Source organism: Myotis yumanensis, unplaced genomic scaffold, assembly GCF_028538775.1.
Source record: "Myotis yumanensis isolate MYYU_CA2020_CCGP unplaced genomic scaffold, mMyoYum1.0.hap1 SCAF_11, whole genome shotgun sequence".
Lineage (NCBI taxonomy): Eukaryota > Metazoa > Chordata > Mammalia > Chiroptera > Vespertilionidae > Myotis > Myotis yumanensis.
In genome coordinates, this window is record NW_027223762.1 from 31,705,077 (window position 1) to 31,732,518 (window position 27,442).

A 27,442-nucleotide genomic window follows, 5' to 3' on the forward strand; every position below is an offset into this window, starting at 1 on the left:
TATACATCGTGGGAACATGGGTGTTATAATCACTTTGGCCAAAGTCTTTTATTTCCTTATAAAACTAAAACTATACATAGAACTTCTAATTTTAGATGTTGACCAAGAGAAACAAAAATATATGTATAGCAAAAAATTTGTACAGGGACATTTAAAGCAGCTTTATTTACAATAGCACAAAACTTGAGGAAACATATAGGTCCATCAACTGGGGAATAAATAAAAATAATGTGTTATAGTTATGAAATGAAATAGCAATAAAAGTGAACAACTATTGATATAGGCAAAAATATGAATGAAACTCAAAACCTATGTTTAATAAAAGAAGCCTTGTTCAAATTATTCCATTTATGTAAAATTCTAGAAGAATGTATTCTCAAGTAATTCATCCATTCATACATCCCTTCTAAACTTTGCATGATAAATTCTTCTACATTTGATTAGTTCCAATATGCTCTGGGATCTACCATCATGAAAGGATGCATACACTCCCTACATTTCACATTATCCTCAAAAGACTTCCCCATTTTCTATTGTTCTTTGATAACTAAACATCTTGAAAGAGTTGTCTATACACCAGTGGTTCTCAACCTTGGCTGCACATTAGAATCACCTGGGAATCTTTTTAAAATCCTGATTTCTGGGCCTCATCCTCTGGAATGGAATGAGGCCTAGAAATCAGGATTTTAAAAGGATTCCCAGGTGATTCTAATGTGCAGCCAAGGTTGAGAACCACTGCTATACACAATGGCTCAATTTCTTCTCTACCTATTCCCACTGTAGTGCATTCTTTACTGATTTTATCAGCACCCTGGGAAGAATGTACTCTCCCTAAGTTCACCAATTATCTGAAAATTGCCAAATTCAATGAGCTCTTTTCCATCTTTGTCTTAGCCTCTTAACTGCCTGTAACACTATCTTTCCTATTTGTTAAATTGAGGTATAATTTACATAGAATCAAATGTAGAAATCTTATATTTACAGTCCCGAGTTTTATCTAATATAAACAACCACATAATTAAAAAAAAAAAAAAAAAAAAAAAAAACAGAACTATTTCCACACCCCAGAAACAACCACTGTACTAATTTCTATCATTATAAATCTGATTTGCTTGTCCTTGAAATTTATATAAATGAGATTATACAATAGGTAATCTATTGTGCCTAATTTAAGGCCTGTGCCTAATTTATTTCACTAATGTTGTTGAGATTTATCTATGTTGTTTTTACTTGTAGGTCATATTTTTTATTGCTAAGCATATTCTTTTTCTATTGTTGCATAACAAATTACCACAAATGTAATGGCATAAGACAACAATACATTTATTATTTCACAGTTTCCATGGGTAAGGAGTTGGGGCCTGGCTTAACTGAGTTTTCTCTTCTGAGGTTCACAAGGCTGAAAGCTGCATGTCAGCTGGGCTACATTCCTTTCTGATGCTAGGGTCCCCTTCCAAGCTCAAGGAAGCTGAATTCTGCTCCTTATTGTTGTGGGAATGAGGTCCCCATATTCTTGTTGACTGTGATCCAGGGCTCCTATCAGGTCTTAGAGGACCTTGCATTTCCTTGCCACATGGCCCTCTAACAAACCTCACAATATGAAAGCTTACTTCTTCAAAGCCCGCGGGAGGATGTCTTTCTAGTATTAGGAAAAGCCCAGTCCTATTTTTAGGGGTTTCATCTTCTTACATTAGGGGTACCAAGGATCATCTCCCATTTAACTCAAAATCAATTGATTTGGAACTCTAATTACATCTACAAAAATTCCTTCACCCAGCCACATAATACAGCCCAGTCACAGGAGTGGCATCTCATCAGATTCACAGGTTCTGCCCACACTCAAGGGGAGGAGATTATTCAGGGCATTTATATCTGCAGATGTGAACCTTTGAGATCGTCTTAGAATTTCATTGTATCCCACAGTTTATTTATCCATTGTCTTGTTAGTGGACGGCTCAACTTCAATTTTGTGGCTATTATGAGTAAACCTTCTATGGACATCTGAGAATAAGTTTGTGTGGACATACGTTTCATTTCTCTTGGGTAAATATCGAGGCGTACAACTGCTGTGTGACAGATAAGTATATGTTTAACTTTAAAAGAGACTTCCTAATAATTCTCCAAAGGAAGAGAATGACTTTATACTTCCTCCAGCAATGTATGAGAGTTCTGGTTGTTCCATATTTTCATCAGGACTTGGTATTGTCAATCACAAATATTTGCCTTTCTAATGAGTACAACTTGGTTTCTTATGGAAGTTTTAATATTTTCCCTAATAAGTAATGATGTTGAGCATCTTCTTTTATGCTTGTTGGCCATTTAATTTTTTTGTCAAGTATCTTTCAAGCCTTTTGTCAATATTTTAAATATTTTTATTGATTGACTGATTGATTTTTAGAGAGAGAGGGCGGGAGAGAAAGAGCAAGAGAGAGAGAGAGAGGAAGAGAGAGAGAGAGAGAGAGAGAGAGATTTGTTGTTTCACTTACTTATGCATTTGTTGGTTGATTCCAATTCTTGTATGTGCCCTGACCAGGGATTAAACCCACAACCTTGCAGTGTTAGGATGACATTCTAACCAACTGAGCTTCCTGGCCAGGGCTTCTTTTGCCAGTATTTAATTTTTTTTGCCTTTTTTATTATTGAGTTGTACATATTCTTTTTTATATTTGTCAAGTATAAAAATTATGTAGGTTTTTAATGGGATCTTTTGAAGAAGAAATGCTATTAACTTTGATCAAGTTCAATTGATCGATTTCTTTTCTTTTTAAGTGTACAATCTTTTTATCTTGGCTAAAAACATTTACCTAACTCAAAGCTGTAAAAATACACTCTTGTGTTTTCTTCTATGTTGTTTAGAGATTTAGCTTTTTTTCTTTCATCTATGCTACAGCTTAAATTAATTTTTATATGGTGAGAGGAAGAGATCAAAGTTCCTTTTATTTATTTTTTGCAACATGGCAATACAGATGTTTCAGAGGGTAAAGGTGAGGGAATGAGGGATATCCTTAATAGTTTCAACAACAAATAAAAAATAATATTTTCTACTTTTTCTTGAAACTCTGATCTCTTATTTCTAAATATGTATATTCTTTAGTAATTAGCCATAAGCTCTCTTTTATTACACTCTGCTCTTACATGCCTTGACTTTCGTATGACTTTCAATGAAATTTAAATATTGATAATATCTAAATGTATATCTGCATTTACAAACTCACCAATGGATCTCCAGATAAATCAATTCAATTGTCAATTTGATATTGTCTATTGAATACTTCAGACATCTTAAATTTAATACAGCCAATATCAAACTTAATTTCCCCAATTATAGAATTGTCCATCCATTTGAGTTTTCCTCAGCTTCACAAATACTATTACTATGCTTCCAGAAACCTAGGAATTATGCTTACTTCATTTATTTCTTTCACCTTCCTCAGCCAATACCAATAAACCTTGCAAACTCTTTCTGCAAAATTACCTGAAATACAAGCACTTTTTAAGATTTGCTCTACTATCACTTCGATACCCACCTGCAATGGCCTCTCACCTGGACTACTATAGCAAACTCTTAACTATGCTCTCTTTTTCACTTTTGCCCCTCTCCAATCCACTCCTCTCAAAGCAGCAAAGGTGAACATTTAAAAATACACATTGTGTTATGTAACTCCCCTGACTAAAACTCTTCAGTAACTTTTACTCAATGTACTAAATATGTATTAAGCATCTATTATGTGTCAAGCATTGTTCAAAGCACCAGGAATCCTATATAATAAAAGCCCAGTGACTGAAACAGCATAACGACCAGAACGATCAGAGACCAGAATAGCCCCACCCCCAAGCAAGCGGTTAGGGGTGACCGGGCAGGCAGGCAGAGGTGGTTAGGGGCAATGAGACAGGCAGGCAAGTGGTTAGGGGCAATGAGGCAGGCAGGCAAGTGATTAGGGACGTCAGGAAGGCAGGTGAGTGGTTAGGGGTGAACAGGCAGGCAGGCGAGTGGTTAGGGGTGATCAGGCAGGCAGGCAAGCAGTTAGGAGCCACTGGTCCCAGATTGCAAGAGGGATGTCTGACTGCCGGTTTAGGCCCAATCCGCCCTGTGGGATCAGGCCTAAACCAGCAGTCAGACATCCCCTGAAAGGTCCCAGATTACAAGAGGGTGCAGGCCGGGCTGAGGGGACCCCCCCTCCCTGCCCCCCGTGCATGAATGTTGTGCACCAGGCCTCTAGTATAATGATAATTACAAGAAGACTTGGTTCCTAACTTCATTAAATTTATTCTCATTCCATACTGACACACACACATACATGTGCACGCACACACACACATGCATGCACACACACACATGCACACCTGTACAAAATGTTAACTTTAAAATATACAGAGGAGTAATGAATAGTGCTATAAATATCTTCATGGGAATTTTATATGGTTAGGAAACAAAACAAGGATACTTCAGATACTGATTCCTTAGCACAAATTATCTGAAAAAGAGGGACCGGGCAGAAAACCATGCATTTAAATGTGCAGATTTCAGGTATGATAAGGCATGAGCATTCACAGATGCAAGGACAGATGACTAGGACAGAAAGCAAAAGAAAACAAGATGAGTTTTGAGGAAAAGGCATGAGCCAAACTTATAAGCCATATTAAGTAGTCATTTTTATCTTCCTTAAAATAACAGAACAATTTGGGAAAGATCACTGTGGCTACAGTGCAGAGAATATATGGAGAAGCAAACAGAGTAAATGTGGACAGAGCATTGGAAGGTTTTAGCAATGATCTAGACAAAGTAAGATGGTAGCTTCCTCCTACTTCAGTACCCTCACATGTTCTGCCTAAAACTCTCTCCATCCATCTTCCTTACTTGTCAGGTCTCACATTAAATATTCCCTTTTAAATAGGAGCCTTCCCTGACCACTAAGAAAATAAAATGTTTCTCACTCACACCCATTATTGTCTATCATCACCTTGCTTCCTTTTCAACATGTTCACACACTGTAATGATCACTTCTTGTTTATTTATTTCTATCTCCAACACTAGAATGTCTGCGGTAGGACTGCAGGAACCGTGCCTGTAAATCGTCAGCACATGCCACAGTGGCTGCTTCATGGTTGTACTCAATAAATGTCAATTAAATAAAGTAACTGTCTTCAAGATGATATTAGCATTCCTTTCTCCATAGTACATATGCTTCCTTTGCTGAAGTATGCTCAAACCTTTCAACAACTGTTCCATGTCTACACGGCAGGTTTCAGGCAGAGATCAACGACTTCCCAGACCGTGTACTACCCATCAATGGTTTATTTTAGAGCGACAGCTCTGCAGCCAGGCTGCTTGCATTTGACCTTCAGTTATTCCACATCCCAGCTGGGTGGCGGTGGGAAATTTACTTAGCATCTCTGACAGTTTCTTCATCTGTCAAATGGTGGTATTAATAGTTCTTCATAGCATTGTGTGAATATGAAAGACTGTCATGCTATTCATCATACTGTGAAAGCATAACATTATGTAAAATTAATAATGTATCACAAATGTGATATGTGTCAAGAAGGAGAATTACCAGATATTTGAGAATATACAACAGATTGGCATGTTCATTATTATACAACAAGCACTCCTGTTATTTAGACGATAGTAAGAGAAAACTTGAGTTCATTTCATATTCAGGTTCATCCTGCCAAAGCACATTAAGTAACTGAGTTAAAGAAACATCTGAGATCTCAAATAATTACCCCACTGTCATGAAAACATAGTAGTTGCTGAGTGTGCGCATATGTGTGTATAGTCATCTCATGTATCGATTTCACATATATCTACTGTATAATTTATCTAGTGGCAAACGCTGCTGTATAACAAACTACTCCAAAGCTGAGTGGCTTGAAATAGCACTCATTAATTCTCAGTAATCTTGGGTCTATTGGGTGTTGGTTGAACTAAGCTGGACTTGGCTGGCGTAACTCTATATCTCATATTTCTCTTTCTCCTCCTGGAACCAACAGTGTAGCGAGTTTTTCTCATGGCAAGGGCAGAAGTGAAATCACACAAACAGAAGTCCACATGGATTATTGAGCCCTAAGCTCAGAAGGGACACACTGCCACCTCTACCTCATTTTATTGAAAATAAAGTTTTAGGGCTCGATTCAAAGTTAATGGAGAAGGGACATAAACACCTCTTTTATGGGAAGAGCTGCAAAGTATATGGCAAAGGATTTGGATATAGAAGGGATGAAGAATTGGGGCTTGGACACAGAGAAGCATGGAGAATAATTCAATTTACCAAATCTGCTCAGTTTATTATTTTTCCTGTATGAAGACAGGGATGCTGAATGTTGATTTGACAAAGAAACGAAGGACAACGTATACCACTCTATCACCTGAACGTTTACATATAATCATAAGTACACTTTTCCCTAAAATAGACAGGAGGAATGGAAAAGAATGATAAGGCAATAATTTTTTTCTTTGAGACTATAAGATAAACACCACTACTTATAGCAACTGTTTTGTAGGTCTATGACAGAACAAAGAAATGAAGCATCTTATGTAACTTAGGATTCTGTTATTCCTTTTACAAAATGTTCCCTTATTGCACAGGGTATTTTTAGTAAAATAATGCCATTTTTCTTTTCTTTTTTTAAATCCCAATTCAATGTGTGTTTCATATAGGATTACGCTATGCAGCGAAGTATTTTATAGTTTGAGGTGCCCCTTTAGGACCTTTTCTTACATAAAAGTCACTTTTAAAAAAATCATTTTATTCTATAGTCTGTAATTGCCTAGATTTCAGGCTTGTTCTCCCTTGCTGTGTAGGAAATCTAATCAAGCCTAGAAACTGAATTGTGTGCTCTGGCTTCAATCCTAAAATAGCCATTTTCATGTACTTTTCACTAAAGAAATCTGTTCTTTTCTTTTTTTATTAATTTTTCCCAGTTTCTATATTTCCTTTACCTTTTGCAAGACCACTATTTAGTACAGTGTCTTAAGATGTGAATTTTCACATAAAAATTCACCAAAGGGGCATTATTCTAATATCTTCCTTCACCTAAGAACAACTGCTTTATGTAACTTATCAAAAAGAGAAGGAAAACTTCAAAGGGTGATTTTAATTCTATTGCAATGCCCAGCTGCCCAAAAAATGAAAGAGAAACACCTATTCTGAAAAATCATTTAGGAGGTAGTAGTAAATTTTAAATGTTCAAAATTTTCTCATATATTCCTCCATTGTTTTACAAAATCTCTTATCCTAAGGCTTTCAGAGAACATGATACAACCAAATTCTATGGATATGAATCATAGAAGTACAGTGCAAAAGAAGAGATACTTAAGAGTTCACTTGGCCTAGTCCTTTGTTTAATTAAGAGGAAATTGTGTTTAGGGGAGAGGAGACCAACTCTGTCAAGAAAAGACCCAGGGCTATGGCCTTAGACAGTCATAGGTAAAAATACCATCATTGCTACTCAGAGATGATTGACTTGGAACAAAGAACCTAGCTCACTGAGCCTCAATTTCCTTATCTGTAAAATGGGAATAATAACTTCTCCTTTGAAGTATAGGTGAGAGAATTACATATGTAAACATATACTCAAAAAGTCTCAGATATAATAGGTACTTCTTAAGATCAGAGAGCTGGTTAGTTTCAGATGTAAGAAAACAGAAATTCCTCACTTCCAGTTCAGTATCCTTTCTTCGTGTTGTTTATGTTCACCCTGTTTGAGGAACGTACAATTTATTGGTAATACAGAGGTACATGTAGAGCTCTTAAATTATCATTTACACAGACTGTACAGAATAAGAAATCAAAGCGAGATTTTCCAGTGCCTATAAAAATAAGCTGAGACACTGGTGCCACTGCCATAGACATTCCTGTTGTCTGAAGAAGACTGTGAGTATACTAATCTCTCTCTCTCTCTCTCTCTCTCTCTCTCTCTCTCTCTCTTTCTCTCTCTCTCTCTCTCTCCCCCCCCCCTCTCTCTCTCTCTCTCTCTCTTTCCATATCATAAGATATATTACCACAGTGTGTCATATTTCAACATATCAGGATTGGGTGACAAGAAAATAAATGAAAGCCAAAAAGGGAAAAATCTAAGAGTTCTTTTGCTTCTTTTTAATTCACTTATTCCAGATGAGTGTTCTGACCTAGTAATGACTTTATATCCTGTTAGAGCAAACACCTCTCAGACTTGATTCTGTTGCAGACCTAAAATATGGTGTTCCTTGGTGATAAGAGAATTTCCATTGAGGAACATTTGAAAGAGAGGCTCAAAGCTCTCTTTCACTAGTTTCTATTCAACAAAAGCCTACCCTGAAACTCATTCCTCTATAGCAAATGTCATTTTCCTTTAGCTTGATACATTTCATCAGACATTGGAAAGTACTTTCCACCAATATAACACTGTATCACCACTCTATAGTGCAAGGCCCTATCTATGGTAGCATTTATAAGCGCTTACTCTATAGCAAGCCCTCTGCTGGGAATGCCATGTGTTATGTATGTTATCACAACAGGCAGAAGCATTAAGCATAATGATACTCATTTTACAAAGAAATGGCAGTTTTTAAGAGGCTAAACTAGGATGTGAATTGATCTATATCAGATGCCAAGGCCCATGCCCAGAGATTTGGTTCCTGAGAAAGTGTTATCATTTAGTTCCTATAAACTGTCAGGCATTGGCATAGCAACTTAACAGACTACCTCATTCATATATGAGCTTCACTTATTGGGGGGCCTACACTTACCACAACTTGTGAACTGAAATACCCCCAGTGATTATACAAATTATGGTCCCCATATCCTACCAATATATGTTTCATTATACTCCATTAATGGAGAGAATTTAATTGCAAAGCAATGTAATTTAGCTATTTTCTAATCTGTAATCATTTTAAGAACTTATTTTAAGAATATTTATACATACACACATATTTTATAAATGCAAAGAAATAACATATATCTTTGATATTTTATATTTCATCATACTATTTTTTTTTTCATTTTCTACTTGGCAACACTTTTCTCTTCTTTCCTCATCCTATATCAGCTCACTACTCCACCTCAACCCCCAATATCACTAACCCATATCTTATTTTTTCCATAAAATATACCTGTATAATCCTATATAATAAAAGCCTAATATGCAGATCAACTGAACAGTGGAACGACCAGTCACTATGATGCGCAGTGACCACCAGGGGGCGGTTGCTCAACACAGGAGCTGCCCCCAGCCCACAGGCCCCAAGCCAGCCAAGGCAGGTGCAATCGGGGGCCCTGCAGAGGGAGGCAGCCAGTGGCAGCAGCAAGGGACAGGTCCAGTGAGTGGGCAGTGCCCGGCCAGCCAAGAAGGGTGCAAGTGGAGGCGGGGGCCTGATCATCCTGCTGATTGCCCCACAGATTGGCCCTGATCGCCGGCCAGGCCTAGGGACCCTACCTGTGCACGAATTTCATGCACCAGGCCTCTAGTATATATATCACTTTATATATACACACGTACATGTACACAGTCAGCCTGTACATAGGTTGCACATCTAAGGATTAAATCACCTTGAATCAGAAAATATTACGTTTTTGCTGACAGTTACTATGTAGTTAGGCCTATGTACTGAACATGTACAGAGACTTTACTTGTCATCACTCCCTAACCAGTACAGTATAACGATTTACATAGTACTTATAGTGTGTTAAGTATTGTAAATAATCTAGAGATGACTTAAATTATATGGGTAATGTGCCCAGATTATAGGCAAACTAGAGGCCCAATGCACGAAATTCCTTCAAGAGTAGGCCTTCCTTCCCCCAGCTGCTGGCACCGGCTTCCCTCTGGCACCCAGGACCTGGGCTTCCCTCCGGCCACTGGCAGGCACCCAGGGCTGGGGCTTCCCTTGCAGCCCCAGCTTCATCCTGAAGGTCGTCCGGAAGGATGTCCAGTCTAATTAGCATATTACGCTTTTATTATTATAGATACTACACCATTTCATCTGAGATTTGAGCACCATAGATTCTGGGATGGGGTGGGGAGTGCTGGAATCAATCTCTTGAGGATACCAAAGGGATGACTATATACATTCTGTGAAAATACTTCTCTCACACGCTCAAACACAAAATATATAATCAACCATACACACATAGGCAGTATACATATACTGGCTTTAGCGTTATTCTTTGTTGATAAAAAATGGTATCAAATATCACACTGTGTATTTTTCTGTATCTTAATTTTCACACATAAGTATTTTTAGAAAATTTCTGCAATAAATAAGCATAGATGCAACTTATTTCTTATCCTTTCATGTGGATATAACATAATGCATTCAAGAATTTCTATATCTGATGGACAACATTTTGTTCTCACAACTTATCATTGGAAACAATGTTGAAAAAGTCATCTTTGAGCCTATGACCTTAAATATCACTAGTTTTCTTTTCAAGACACTCCAGAGAGTTATTAATAGATTAAAAGGATATGTATTTTCAATTTGAATACATCTTTCCTGGTAACACCTCCAAAATGTTGTACAATTTGCAATCCAGTCAAATCTAAAAACAAACATTTCTCCACATCCTCCCAAGAGGGCTTACTACCAACGGTACTTGTTTTTCTTTATTTTCACCAATATGATTGTTAATTGATACAAAGTGGTACATAATGATACACTCATTTGCACTGTATAGACAACTGGCTAGAGAATCTTTTCTATTATGGTCACTTGCTTTTTTCCATATTGTCTTCCCTTCCCTCCCCCCATTTTTCTACTGGGTTATTTGTAAATAATTTTAGTACATTACATTACATAATGATATTGGGATTAGTGTTTGAATACAGGTTTCCTCCACTGTCCAAAAGGAGAGCATCTTGGAAACCTTTCAAAAGCTAAAATGACGTAATGCAAAGCATACCCTCCTCTTTCAGAAAGTTCATGTTAAGTCTCTTTGCTTTTAGGAAAGACCTGAATTAGTACCTGCTGACTAACTGAAAGAAATACAAGGAGGATTTTCACTTTTACAAAAAAAAAAAAAAAAAAAACACAAAAAAAACCTATATTAGTATGGTAAGAATATTTTCTTCCCAAGAAATGCACCCTCCCCCAAGTTAATATGTTTTATTAAACAAACCATGCACCCTTCACTAGAAGAAAAATATCAAAATTGCTATAAATAAATTCTCACATATATACTAGGATCTATTTTTGAACTGTGATGGGTTCCAATAGATAATGCATCTATTATGAATTTACACCAACACTATATTAATTTTTAATGTAGCTTTATATTATCTTCCTTTTTTATACATTGTCCTTTTTCTTCCTATATGCTTCCTGTCAAATATTGAGCATTTATTCTTTCTTACGAACTGTAAACTTACTTTTCCAGTTAGAAAAATTATTTTATTTTTTATATTTATTTCAATCAGTTTCAAATAATTGTGATTCTGACATCTTGGTTCAATTTCTAATTTTCATAGAAGTGGACTTAGAATTTTAAATTTGGAATAGTGTTTGCTGCTATTGTTGATAAACAATTTTTCTTAGAGTTAAGTGGGTCCCACTTTTCTCTTGTACTAGTTTTAATAGAATTTTTTGTTGAATTTCATCAAATGCCTTTTCCACATTAAAAATGTCCTTTCTATTTTTAATGCTGAGCTGCTGCTTCACATTGCATGCATGTCGTTAGACATTTTACTTTTTTAATGAGTCACTTATTGGTCAAATAAATGATCCTTTAAGTGGGAATATAAATAACAGTATTTTAAATCATTAAATGACTTTTCATAAAGCATTACCCTATTCTCTTGCACTAAAGAGATAGATCGCAACTAAGCAACTTTGTAACAGGACACTTTCATTTTGGGCAAATCTTACTGAAAAATATTAATAATCAGCCAGGCTTCTTTCTACTTCATCCCTGCTCTAACAGAAATTAGTCACTCTTTTATTTTTTTAATCCTCACCTGAGGATATTTTTAATTGATTTTATAGGGAGAGGAAGGGAGAGAGAGAGACATCGATGTGAGAAAGAAACATTGATCAGTCGCCTCTGGTATGATTTAAAATACTGTTATTTGACTGAGGTCAAACCCACAACCTGGGCATGTGCCCTGACTGGGACTTGAACCTGCGATGACCCTTCAGTGCAGAGGACAACACTCCAACCAACTGAGTCGCACTGGCCAGGGCAGGAATTAGTCACTGTTCCAAATCATTTTTTCCAATTTTATCACATCTCATAGTACAATATATTTTGAGTATACGTTAGTATATTTGTGTCTCAAAGTAAAATACATACCCTCAGGAGAAAAGTTCTCTCTTTTTCTGTATATTAGTGCCTTAGTGGAGTGCGAAGCACACCATATCTACTCAATAAATTGTTGTTGAATAATGGAGCTTTTAGTTTATTTATTCCTTGCTTCTGGAAAGTCAGAACGAAAAGGAAATGTTGAAAAAAAACTTAGGTGCATCTTTTGATGACTGCCTTCTCAAAAGTTAAGTCTTTTCTAAGAGAGTTTAAAAGTTAACTCACCCTCTAAGGAATTAAGAATGTTGTTCTGGTGACAAGGAAAAATTTGCTGTAATTCTGGATGAGCCATAATGAATTCTGTACCATCTGTTAAGGATTAAAAAGAAATAGAAAAGCAAGAGATAGTAAGTGTACTTAGATCACAGATCTAATCAATAGCATGTTCAATTTACTTAAAATGCTTATAAATGTGAAGTTTTAACTACTGCTTTATATTTAGTATTATAGAAATTTAATCAAAACCTCAGCAACCTCTCTCAGTAAGTAATACTAAATGTCACCTCACCAAAGAAGCCAAAAGTTTAAGACAAAGAATTTTATAGGAAGTTAGATTGGGTGAGCCAAGTCACAAAAGAGCCAGAGCATTTACTGGAGCCCAACAGTCAGTCTATTGGTTCTATGTCAATCAATAGGATCTTTTCATTGATTGGCAGTTTGTATTTTGTGTATAAATGGAATGAGGTCCTGAATAACTCAGATATCCCCCCTAAAATTTTACCCCAATCATTCATTCTTTTTTTAAAAACAGGATTCTGTAAGTTCTGTCGCTATAATTTGAAATACATTCATTTGAAATATACATCCAGAGTCATCTGTGGAACTCACAAATTTAAATATTAATAAAATCATGACATTTCCTTCTATAACTCTAGGCTGAATATTTTACCTAATTGGCTCATTGCACACATCCCAATCGTTGTGTCTTTCAGAAGCTTGAAATCCTTGGAGAAACACATGTGCACTCACAGACACAGGCACACAAATCAGGTTTTCTATTCTAAAGACAAAGTTTTTGTTTTCTTGTGTTCTTGATATCTCTTTGCGACAGAGTAAAGATTTGCTGCAGGTAACCCAAAACAAAATGTTTAATTGCCTGAACTCATATTTATATTCCTAAGGTATATCCTTTCTCCAAACACCCACAGCACCACAACTATCTTCACTCCAAATTAGCAAAAGTCATTCAATCATTTATTTAATGATTATTTTTGAGTACCCATTACATATCAGGAACCATTTAAAAAGCTAGAGATAATATTGATGAACAAAACAAGCCCCAACTTCAAATATTTGCATTCTAGAGAAAGGCTCTATAAATATTCAAATTTAATATTTCGTTCTGTCTCCAAGTGAAACTAAGATAAAAATTCATGTGCATAAAAGCACCTGTTGTGGTGACCAGGACAGGGAAGCCATCTATGGTACTGCAGCACTAGAGACAATAGTGGGCAAAGGGCCAAAATCACTTTGCAAGGGAAAATGAAAAAAACTCATTTATTTTGAAGACTTGAAGACTTCATGAACTTTTATTGCGGTTGCTGTTCTTAGTGCCAAAACTTCCTATATATGAGACTGAGGGAGTGGTGATCTCTTGAGCAGGTTGACATAATGTTGATACTTGGTCTCAGAGAAAATTCAAAGACCTATTGATCGATGATACACTTCAAATCAAGGAAAAAAGAGAACTCTAATCCAGGCATTTCCTCTAACTAAACTTTTCTACACATCAGGGGTCTTGTCATTAATTCAGAGTGAGCAAGTGTCCTGCCTTTTGAAAGTGTGATATTTATTATATTTTTTTATGTTAACAGGAGAGCTTGGTTATACTTGCTGTATGTGATCTCTCTGCTATAGTGGATACTTCAGATACAAATATCTCCCAGCATACTGTAGCTAAAAACATGATTTATTTTTCACTAGAGAAAAGATCATTTGCTAACAGCATTAGGTTCAAAAACTAGATGTATAGTGACAGACCTACCATAAAGCAGGTGAGGAACGTACAGCAAAGAAATCTATCAAAGGGGATAACTGCGACCTATTTCCACCATCTGACTTTAATGACTTTGTATTTTATCTTAAAACTCACCTGCTATGCAGAAAGTAAAAAATGAAACATATTACAGATTCTGCATAATTAAATCTTTCCATCAATGATGTATTATAACTATGTTCTCAGTCCGCTGGGCTGCAGCCATGGCAGTTATTAAAATATCCCTCAAAATAAGTGTCCTGATTTTAGATATTAGCCTAAATCTCGAGCTTATCAAATCACATGGTTCCTCTTTTCAAATATATTATTGCATTCCAAGGACAGAAGGGGGCCAATTTTACATAAGCCTTGGTATCAGATATAGGAATAATGAAATTGCATGCCTTAAATACTAGTAAAGAATGTCACAGAGCACAGTCTATTTCTACCAAAAATGTAATGAATATATAGCTATTGAGCATATACTAGTTGAAAAACCAGATGCTATGGGTGACACATATATGTATCAGACAAAATTCAACCTGGAAGTTGTATATGATCTAATGATGAAGACTTGACATACACACGTGAAAAGTTAAATTACAACTGAATAGACTCAATAGCACAGACAAAATCCTGATTAATTACTGAATAAATCAAACTATTTAGGGACTTGGGAGCTTTACAACAGTTTTATTGAAGTTTTTCAATATGTCTCCTTATAAGTTCATGTTGGTAAAATGCCCAAAGGCAAGCATTGCTAATTCTGTGAGACGGCCTAAGAGAATGTCGTTTGTATGATGCTCTCAAAGCACTGAGCACAGATAGAAGATGACAGATTTCCATTACCAACAGCTGTTGACGCTCTTCCTGTGGTCCCTGGTTGGGCATCTCCTCCCAATAGCAATTATATCTTCTTTTATGGTAGCAGGTGTCACAGCATGTGGAGCAGTTTGGTTTTGTTGACGGATCTGATCCCATTTGCTGGCAAGGTAAGTTTGTTTTCCCAATTCTTTGAGTCAGCTAACTCGTCAGGGGCCTCCAATGAGCAGCTAAAGATGCAATGGTCCTCTTAAAAGTGTCTGCTATGATGAATACTCATTGGAAACCTAAGACTAGCTTACCAAATGCTCTCTGTAAGCTGCCTTCCCTATGGAGGAATGGGAAATGGAAGAGAAGGGCACCCCCATGAATGCCGCCTGCAGAAGTGCGCTATCCAGGAGGTGTTGGGCTCCCTTGCTTGTTCCTAGGTAAACTCTGGCTGAATATATGCTCTTTGAGCTAAATCAGTTTGTAATACAAATCCTCAGTTTTCTGAATTTCTCTGTATGCTTTGGCATTCTCCACATTTTCACATTAGTAATGTCACAGGCATGAAAAGATTATTTTCAGCTTTCGTAGTGATGGGCTTGATGCTGCTTTCAATAGTTACTGCACTCCTGCCTTTACATTCACACTTTGTCCATAGTTACATTTTCTTTAAACTGTGAACTATCTCACCAGGAGGATGTCTCTGAGATACTGGCTAAAGTCATAAAACCCAAAATAGATAAACAGTAAAAGTGGTTTGTCTCTCTATCCATTCTTTCTCCATTTAATCATTTAGTAGATATTTTGTGTGTACATTTATTATGTTCCACAAGCCTATGTTTAGTGCTAAAGATATTAAGTACATCTGGCCTGGCGCCTGCCTTCACAGAATTGAAGTTTTTGAAAGAAATTTTTAGACAGTGATGCCAAGCAAGTAATGACAGTAAAAGGAACTCAAACAGTGGGTGGCGGTGCAGTACAGAAAGCAATAGAAGCCTAGAGCATGGAGATTGTCTATAGATTAAAAACTAAATAGAGCTACATTTTTAGAGTTGCGGAGTTTGATTTACATTTAACAAATTTGAAGAATTCAGATTGACTACCAGAAAAGTCAGTATGTGTGGGTCTCTTTGGGGCCTTGACAACGAGCATGTATTTAATTATGAGGAACACTGCCATAACATTTAGTGAGTGAGGGACCTTATGAAAATATAAGGAACGCATTGAGCACATTGTCAAAGTGATCATTAAAAAGTTCTCCCTAACACAAACACATTTCAAAAGATGGGACTGAAATTTTCTGACAGGCAATACAAATCTGTCACAGTGGGTTATATATTATCATAAATAGCTTGCTTACCTGGTTTTTTATTTCAGTTAGACTTTTTAATTATGCAAAGATGTAAATAAAGTTTTATCAGATTTACCAGTTTCTATTTTAAAAAGAATAGTGATTAACAAATTCAATGTTTGCAATGTACAAAGGGGTAACTTGAACCCATGACAATGATGAAAAAATATCCCAAGTTTACATCAACCTAGAAAGCAATATATCCAATTTGTTACAAAATGTTCTATGGGGAAAACACCTAAGGAAAGGCTTGTGCACAATAAATCACATTTTAATATACTAGAATACCTTGGTGTCCTGAAGAAGGTAAATGCTGCATCTATAATGAACAGGAAAAGTGTATAATTAGAAAAACAGGGGGGAAAACAAAGCTATAAAAGAAACTCAGGTACAAATATAAGCAAACCAATATCTAACATGCTTTTCATTTAAGAAACATTTATTAAGCTTTGATTGTGCAGTTATAATTCTAGACAGGGGACTATACTATGTAGAAGATAGATAAGTTTCCTACCCTATTGTAGTTTATAGTCTGAAAAAAGTAAAATATATATTAAATACATAGAAATACATGTCATAAATTCAAATAGTAATAAATGCTATGAATACACTATAAGTGTAATGAGATGGAGTGTTTAGAGGGATGGAGGGATGGATGGCACCTTAGATGGGGTGGTCAGAAGGCTTCTCTGGGAAGATTGAAAGAGAAGAAACCAGCCTGGTTATGCTAAAGAAGGAGGAACACAGGAGGACAGAAAACCTGAAGCAGAGGCTTTAAGGCAGTGATGGGGTTGGTGTGTGTTAAGAATAGAAAGAACAATCAGTGAGGCTGGAATGTAAGGAATAAAGGGAGTATTGCATGAGTTTAGGTCACAAAAGAGGACAGGTGCTGGGTTATGGAGCATATGTCAGGCTATGGCCAGGAGTCTGTAGGTCTATAGGTTGTTCCAAAGTGAATGCAGACTGGTACAGCCACTGTGGAAAACAATACGGAGTTTCCTCAAAAAACTAAAAATGGAACTCCCATTTGACCCAGTAATCCCACTTCTAGGAATACATCCTAAGAAAACAGAAACACCAATCAGAAAGGATATAGGCACCCCTATGTTCATAGCAGCACAATTCACCATAGCTAAGATTTGGAAACAGCCTAAGTGGATTAGAAAACTGTGGCACATCTACACAATGGAATACTACGCTGCTGTAAAAAAAGAAGGAACTCTTAACCATTTGCATCAGCATGGATGGAACTGGAGAGCATTATGCTAAGTGAAATAAGCCAGTTGGAGAAAGATAAATATCACATGATCTCACTCATTTGTGGAATATAATGAACAACATAAACTGATGAACAAAAATAGAGCCAGATTCATAGAAGCATCGAACAGACTGTCCAGCCTAAGAGGGAAGGCGTGTGTGGGGGTGGGAGGGGGTGGGGGGGTGGTATGCATGCATACGAGCATAACCAATGAATACAGATAGTAGGGGGGTAAGGGCATGTGCTGGGGGGTGGGAGTGGCTTGGGAGAGGTCAATGGGGGGAAAAGGAGACTTATGTAATACTTTGAACAATAAAGAATTTAAATTAAAAAAAAAGACTGTGCTAGGGTGAGGGACTGCGGCATGGAAGGGTTACAGAATGTGCTAAGGGGAGGAAATGAGACATGAGAAATTGAATGTGCTCGGAGGGAGGGGGATGTATGAGGAAGAATTGTGTTGCCAGGATATGAGGATTGTGTATGTGCTGGGAGGAGGGACTGACGTATGGAGGGGGGTTGCAGGGTTAGGAACCATAGAAGAAAAATTGCTAGATTGTCTTAGACCAGTCAGGTGTGACTCTGTTTACCCCCCCTTTGTGCTTATGAACTTTCTGTGAGCTTCTAAGGTAACACTGTTTTGCTATAAAAATCATAATGCACACTTGCTCTTTGCCACATGCCGCGAGGCTTCCCAGAGGGGGAAGGTACGGGCTGTGGTCAGCTGGCCAGCTTAATAAAAAGGCTTTCAAATTTAAATTCTGAGTCGGTGGTCTATCTCGTTGAGCCAACCCATAACAAGACCTCTCACAGTAAAAAAAAAAAAAAAAAAGACAAAGTGAATGTCAAGCAATTAGAGGGTATTACATCTGGGAGTGATATAATCTGATAAGTAAATTCAAAGCATCACTATCAATCTCATATGTATAATAAATAGACTCCGGGGGAAAGCGAGGAAGTTTAAGACTGATTCAAAGTCTGCTTCAATAGTCCATGTGATCGGTACCAGGAGGGCAAAGTGTAAGTGAAAAATTATAGTCTTATTAAGGATATGTTTTGAAGTAATAGTGTCCTATTTTATCTATTAAAATGTGACCCAGGGATTTATTACAAAGCAATATAAATTTTTTCTGAGCTACATTAAGACAGATTCTCTCTAAAATGTAAAATATCTCATTTAAATATTATTTCCTTTTGGTATTTTCACATCTGTTGCCTCTTACTCTTCCCACATAACACTCTTTTCTAAATTTAAAGACATATTCATTCATAACTCTGCTAATTAATGCCATTCAAGTTGCAAAAAATAGAGATGTACTCAGGTTACTTTAGGTCACATAAAAATACACAAGGATATATATTTTTTAAAGTCAGAACATGGTCAAACAGCTGCACAGAGTCCTTATAAAGACCTGGAATAACAAGTGCTTCGTTCTTTGTTATAACCAAAACTCTCCTGACCCAAGTACAGATCTGAAGACATGGTTATCATGTCATCCAAAAACATTGGCTATTTGATTTTTTCTAAATTATGTCTAATATTGCTCTTCTCTTCTCTTCTCTTCTCTTCTCTTCTCTCTTCTTTTTTCTCTTCTCGTTTCTTTTCCCCTCCCTTTGTCATTCCCCCACCCCCTGCCTTCTCCTATTAATTGCTCTAGATTCAATTTTCTACTTCTGTGTGTGTGTGTGTGTGTGTGTGTGCATGTTTTTGTAAGTTTACCTTAAAATGTCCTAAAGAAGAAATTTATGTTATTGGGAATTCTCAAATCAGATTACCTCTCCTGGGTGCCTGATTTAAGTGGTATAGACATTGCATAATTCACTTTAGCTATTGGAATACCTCTGTGTTCAGAAAATTTGGTACCTAGGACCCAACTATAGCTTCTCACCTGTGGCCACTTTCTGATAGAGGCATCCATCTTTGGCTGCACATCAGTCAAAAACTGCAAACTGTAGACACATAAGCATATCTCAGTAGAAAACCTAAATCTGATGAAATATATAACATATTATACACACAGAGATATATATGTACACATAAACACACATATACACAAGAGAGTCACAAATCTGCAGATTTCTGATGTAAAACCAGGATTGAGAGTCACTGACTTAGACCCCAATTGGCTTTTCTCAAGTGCATTAGTAAAATTGAAATGAGTCATTTTATCCTGCCAAAGATATCAACCCATTTGGTTTTTGAGGTATTATGTTCTTTGAGAATTGGACTCCTCTTTATGTATATAGCCCTTTATAGAATTTATTTTATTTTTATATGATTTTTGTTTTATTTTAAGGGATGGTTGAATTCTAATAAAATATAATTCAGGACTAATCATATGCCACTAAAATAAAAGTTAATTCAGTAAAGTCATATTATAACATAATTCACTTGTGAGACTTTCCCCCAACTTCTGTGTTGTACAAAATACACCTGAAAATATAACCTACTTATTATTATTATTATATACAATATAAGCATATAATATTACTTATATTTTGTTTAAAAGGGCTATGAAACCTTACATTTATGGGTTTTCCTAATGAGTGAGGGTAGCTATAAAAACATTGAAAGATGAATAGATCCATACTATATAATAAATAAAAAAAGTACCTGGCTGCCATGGCTCTGTGGTTGAGCATCAACATTGAACCAGGAGGTCATGGATTTGATTCCTGGTCAGGGAACATGCTCAGATTTCGGGTTCCATCCCCAGTAGGGGGCATGCAGAAGGCAGCCAATCGATGATTTTCTCTCATCATAGATGTTTCTATCTCTTTCTTTCTCTCTCTTCCTATCTGAAATCTATAAAAATATACTTAAAAATTAGACTTCTAGGCCTGCTACAAAGAAAGGCTTTGAGTGTGACCATGAAGGCCTTCTTCTCCTAGTATGTACAAGGAAGAACCAAAAACAGATTAGACCATATAAAGCCTCAATTTGAGTTGTCTTGAATAAGAGACTCTTAGGGTGATAAAAATTTGATAGAAATTAAGAGATAAATGAGCTAGAGAAACACCACAAGAGCTATAGATAATGACTTACTAGACTCAGCCATTAAAATAATTATATATATATATATATATATATATATATATATATATATAAAATTAAAATATATTTTGGTTAGAAATTTGAACTATTATAAAGAAATCAAGAGTTGGTTCTGTAGAACATCAGCAAAATGGTAAATTAGGAATCTCTAAGCTCTTGTTCTACCACAGAAACATCAAAAATAACCAGAAACTAGATGAATTAACCTTATAGAAGCCCTGTAAAACCACCAAAGGTTTACAACCACAAAGCAAATGGCAAATCGAGGGGAAAAGGTAGGAATTATGTGTGTGTGGGGGGGGGTTCGGGGCGGGGGGTAGTTCTTGTCCTTGCCCCATCCTCTCCCCAGTGTGCTGATGTTCTGGTCCGGAGGAGGTGGCAGCCTAGTGCACAGTTCCCTCCCTCAAATCAGATAGAGCAAAGAAGACCTTATTTGGAATGTTTTAATTTCTCTGTGCTGCCTGAAGGACAAAAAGACAAAAGGGAGAGGCTGAAATAATGGTACTTTGTTGTAATTCTGTTTAATAAAGAATTTTTTAGATGTCCCTCCCTTCTCTGTATAGCTGGCCAATTGTTATTCCCCAAATGTTGCAAGAATGTTTTATTTGCAGAAGCAGATAAACAGAGGTTTTGTGGGATGGGGAGGTGAACAGACAAAGTTGAAAGTAGCTGTATATGCTTAATAGATAAATTAAAACACATGTTCATAGTGGATGCTAAGCTTTGTTCTTCCTCTTTGCAACAAGAATACTGACAATTAATCATAATGAAGATTTAGATTCTTAGAGAAAATTATTGGCTCAGTTCAAAGACCTCAAGATAGAGGAATTTGAGATTCCCCCACTAAATGGAAAAACAATATTATTCTTGGGTGATATTGGTACATGCTCAGACTGCTAATCAGTGTTTATCAGTGTATATATATATATATATGTATATATATATATATATGTATGTATATATATATATATATATCTTGGTAAACAATCTACTCAAAAAGAACACTTGGAGAAAAATAATTGCTAAAAATTAAAATTTGAATTTTATCATTAATATCACCATGGAGATGAAAGAGTTAATTGCAATAACAAACTTGAAATGGGATAGTATAAGGGCAAAAAAAACCTTCTTGAAAATATCATTTAAAATAATAAGATAATAGCAGGATTAGTAGGTAAACTTTAAAAACACTCATAGAAATCAGAGCAAAAGTCAAAATGAAAGAAAATGGAAGAGGAAAGATAAAATATTAGAAGTAAACCAAGAGGTTCACTATTTGAAAAACAATAGACAAAGAAAGAGAGAACAAGTAATATGGAGGAAAGGAAACCACAGAGGAGATAATTCAAGAAAATCTCTATAACTGAAGGTCATAAAATTTAAAATCTTAAGTACCAAACCTCGCCCAATTGTTGAAAATATATTCACATTAAAAACATCATCATGACCCTACCCGGTTTGGCTCAATGGATAGAGCGTTGGCCTGCGGACTCAAGGGTCCCAGGTTCAATTCCTGTCAAGCGCATGTACCTTGGTTGCAGGCACATACCCAATAGGGAGTGTGCAGGAGGCAGCTGATCGATGTTTCTCTCTCATAGATGTTTCTAACTCTCTATCTCTCTCCCTTCCTCTCTGTAAAAAATCAATAAAATATTTTTAAAAAATCATCATGATATTTTAGACACCCCTACTAGTACACAGAGCTATAAACAAACAAATAAACAAACAAAAACCAGGGTATAAAAATAATCAGGAACATTAGGGTGTACCAAGGGTGGGAGGAGTAGCAAAAGTGGTCCACACTGGAAGAGAGGAAATTATTTTCACCAATATTGCTTAGAATTGTCTTTCTGTAGTGACATTTTTTAAAGCTGACTTATAGCTGGTTATATCACCATTTTTAAATACAAACAATGTACCCCTTCATTGCTTGAACCAAGGATTGACCATTCTGCCATTTCCAATAACCATCTTTTTACACCACTGAGAAACAGAATGGCCTTTGACTTAGCAGAAACACTTGAAAATTTAAGGAAATGGAGAATATATTCATTTACTAAATAAAAAATATGTATGGACCCTCAACTATGTGCCAGGCATTGTTGTATGGGTTTGGAATCCATTTGTGAGAAACATATGAAAAATCATAGGCTCATGTGGCTTATATTTTAACAAGGAGAAGACACACAACACACTAAAATGTTGTTTATATTACATGTGAAAAAGAATAATAATGCAAATATCGAATGGTATGCTCTAAAAATTTCTTTATAACAATTTTGGATAGGGGATAGGAAGGGCATACATGTGTGATGGGGATAGCAATAGGAAAACTAAAAAGATACAACTTCTTATATAGAGAGGTCAGCTAAAAATGTTATAGGGCAGAAAATCAAAATGCTGCAATATAAGCATTATTTAGAAATTAAGATCAATACCAAAATAATCAATAGAGATGAAAGTAGCTGTCTCCGGATTAAGAGCTGGGTTTCGCTCTTTATGTCCATGTATAACTCTGTCAGGAAAAAAAAAAGAAGGAAAGAATGGTACACACAGAGGTAACAGCACGCTTGAAAGAAATGGCAAGTAGCTATTTATTGCTTTTACTGTAGCTAGAGGGTAGAATGTGTATAGTGATGGTTAAAAAAAAAAAGTAGATTTTCAGAAAGAAAAGTAGGTTTTCAAGCTAAGGAATTTTGACTTCATTCAAGAGAATATAAGGAGTCAATGAAAGTAATGAAGCAAGAAAATGATGTAACCAGATTTGTGCAAAGATTATCCTAACAGTATGACAGTGGCTTGGAGGATATAAAACTAGGACCGTGGAAATAAGCCAGAATATTGATATGTTTCAGTAGAAACACAACAGAGCCTGAGGCTGCCTATCTCCTTTCAGGCCACGTGTATCTGTTCCAATTCTCTCGTCCTCACCTTTGCCTATTTCTCTCCCACCTCTTCTTTATTCCATTTTTCTTCTCTAGTGTCAAAAAGGAACTGAAGAGTGTGTGTGTGTGTGTGTGTGTGTGTGTGTGTGTGTACACTACAATTTGCATATGCATGACATGCATTTTGTTCTGAAAATGAATACATAGATAGAATACCTAATTTAAAAGGTATACAGGTAGAAAATTCCATAATTTTATGGAAAAATAATTAAATTGCATTTTACACTGTGGATACTTATATTTCTCTTTGGGTTAATCTTTGATATAAAAATATATGTATATATCATTGAAAGATGTTCTCTAGGCCCTACCCTGTAGTTTTAGAAAAAAGTAGGAAAATCTAACATTATGGCTTTACAGCATCCCTAATGCTATAAGCCAGGGGTGGGGAACCTTTTTTCTGCCAGGGGCCATTTGGATATTTATAACATCATTCACAGGCCATAGAAAATTATCAACTTAAACATTAGCCTGCTATAATTGGTCAAACATTTAATTAACTCACCCCTAATGCCTTGGCGGGGCCAGACCAAATGATTTCCTGGGCCTTATATGGACTGCGGGCCAGACATTCCCCACCCCCCCTCCTATAAGCCAATTCTAATACACCTTAGTGAGATCTAAAATGAGGACTACTCAGAGGAAAGGCGTGGAGGGTGGGTGGGAAGAGATCAATCGATGAACTTGTATGCATATGTGCATAACCCATGGACACAGACAATGGAGTGGTGAGGACCTGGGGGTAGGGGGGTAGGGGAGAGGAAGGGGGCTGGAAGAGGTTAATAGGGAAAAAAGGAGGACCTATGTAATACTTTCAACAGTAAAGATTTTTTAAAAATAATAAAATAATATGAGGTCTAATACCCAGCCCCTTGCCAGTGCTCAAACATAAAATGCCACCTAGGGGGCCAGCCATCTGAGGCTGATCAACCATGGGTGGGACCCACTCTGATGCTATTTATCTTCCCTTGTATGCTGTCCCAGGCCTTCCCTTTGAAATTCTTTTATTAACTGTTCATTTTGGCTCTCTTTGTTTCTGACATGATCATTTTTCTTCCCTGTGATGCTGCTATTGTATTTCATAGTTTCTCTATCGTTTTTTTTTTTCCTTTGTAGAATGCATGTGAGTTTCGTGTTTCTACAGCTCACTAATTTTTCTGTTGTCAATCAGATCATCTACCCTCTATGGATATGGCTCTGTGCAACTATTCACTTAGCCTCCATTTATCCTTTTTTCTGTTCTTCCGCATTTCTTCCCTTAAAAAATAAAAAATAAACTTAAATAGAAGCTCTTTTCAGTGCTCTTCTTTTAATAATCAGTGATACAAATCAGTTGAACTACACAATGAGAGGCTAAAAAATAATGTGATTCTATTTTCAAAAATTATGTGGATTAAATTGAAGTATGTTTCAACTAACAAATATAAATAAAGGAAAATAATTTCTATTTATCTTTCCTTGAAGAGTGACCTGGGAGACTTCTCTATACAAAATGTTTAACTCTAAATTACACTCTACCAATGAATATAGGCCTAAGCTTTCCCCTGGAAGAAAATTCTGGCCTTGCTCCTTTGTGGTTTGTACAAATGTATTCATAACTAAAATGGTGGCCAGACATGCCAGATTTTGCTTAAATATTTTCATTGACAAAGCTGTATGCACATCTCTTTTAGATTTCTGCTTGAGACAAGTATGTGAGTAGGAACTTGGTCAAGAGTATTTGGCTGGATGTGTGAATAAGCACAAACTTTATCATTTCAACAGTGATCTGGAAGTGTTAAATAACTATTGTGTTTTGTACAGGATTTTATTTAGGGAAGAAAAAAAAAGCTTACTAGATTGAAGGAAAGTGAGTTAAAGTGAATAGGTAGCTGGTAATGTGCCTGATTTCTTCAAGGATACACAGCTTAGAAATCCTTTCCCCTCTGACCTTTGGGTCACTTTAGAGTTAAATAGAAGGGAAATCTATTGTACTGGAGGAGTGTGACCATCAGGTCAATCAGGAAGAATAAGTTAAATCAGCAAATTTGGTAAATTGTTAATATTAGTGGGGTGGGGAGCTGAGGAAAGTAAATTCTCAAGCCCTCAAGTCTCAGAATGTGGCCCTCTGGCCTCTCCCTCAACTTAGGAAACATGGAATGGGCTGACAGACCTCTCTTACCCCAAAGGATCTCTCCGGGAGGTGCAAGTTCATATGACCCTGTCTCAATATCCTTAGAGTTGCTAAACCCCCATTTATTCATTCAGAAAACAAAGTGCATGAGGAATAAGAGAATTAATACATCTGAAAGTGAATTAGTATTCTCTATGCAAATAGAGTCACAGTAAGTCTCCATCTGCCAAAGGCACACATTCCTGGCTTTCATACTGTGTGGCCTGTGAGTAATGATCTCCTTTTGGGGAAAACTTATTAAGATTCAAAATATTAAGTTGACTTCCTATTTTAATATGCATATGTGCAATGGCAGAATTACAGTTTTAATTGTATTAAACACACAAAGCCAATGATCCCCAGAGTACCATCCAGTAGAATTCAGAGAGCCTTTACCTTTATCTGGAGAAACAGAACTTTTTGAGTTGCTGTGCTGAGAAAATTTGAACTCAGTAAACAGTCTCCCTCCAAGCAGATCTGCCCCAGTACCCAGAGGATTGGACTGAATTATGTGCATAGTCCCAAAGGGTATAAACTTCTGCATGTCACTTTTTGGAAAATGCTTCAATAATACTTCATTTTTAAAAGATACTTTAGGGGCACACAAAACAGTGTAAGCAAAGAAATGTTTAACAAGTACAGTGGGACCTTGACTTATGAGTTTAATTCGTTCCGTGACGGAGCTCGTAACACAAATTACTCGTATGTCAAATCAAAAGTGCACGAGTGAGACACGTGATGCTGGGCTGATATTGTGGCGTTCACTGTGACGTTCGCTGCGCCAATTAGCAGTGGGGTATCTGAAGCTGGCTCGTAACCCGAATTTTAGCTCGCTACTCAAAGCAAAAAATCGGCCGAGAGTCGGCTCATATCTCAAAAAACTCGTTAGTCAGGACACTCTTAAGTCAAGGCCCCACTGTATTTCAATTATGTGAGTGTGGCAGGTGAAATAACCACCCCTGCCCCAACACACACACACACACACACACACACACACACACAGGCACAAACCCTAATGCCCAGAATCTGTGTATATGTCACCTTACATGCTCGAAGGACTTGGATCAGTGTCTGTAGATGTGAGGACCTTGTTCAGCCTCTCCTATGAGTAAATGCATGATTGAAGGCAGGGAGAGAAGGAAAACAACATACTTTTGGGTATTTGCTCCATTTTCCTTTTCCTTTAGCTTTGCATTAAACTGAACATATTCCACTTAGAAACCACAAATAGTTGAAGGTGGCGTGAAGGTTGGAGCAAGCACCTTTCCCAGGAGGTGTATATTTTTGCATTTGAAATCAGCTCTAGCTTAGCAACGCCAGCCTTCAAAACATGTGTACCAAGTGAAGAGCTGCATCAGTGGTGGTGCTCGATGTACCGGAACAACACCAACATGCACCCAACAGAGTGGGAAGGGAACACTTCAAAACACACTTATCTTCTTGTCATTGCGGTTTGAAATTGTTGTTTTTAATTGAGAGTATCGTGCCTTTGACATGAGTTCAGTATTGTGCGAAGGATAGGTTCTTTAGGTTGAACTTTGAGATGGTGTCTATAACCATTGAGATCGTGGTTATTGAAGAGTGAAGCTGAAGAGTAGCTCCCCAATCAGAAAATAAG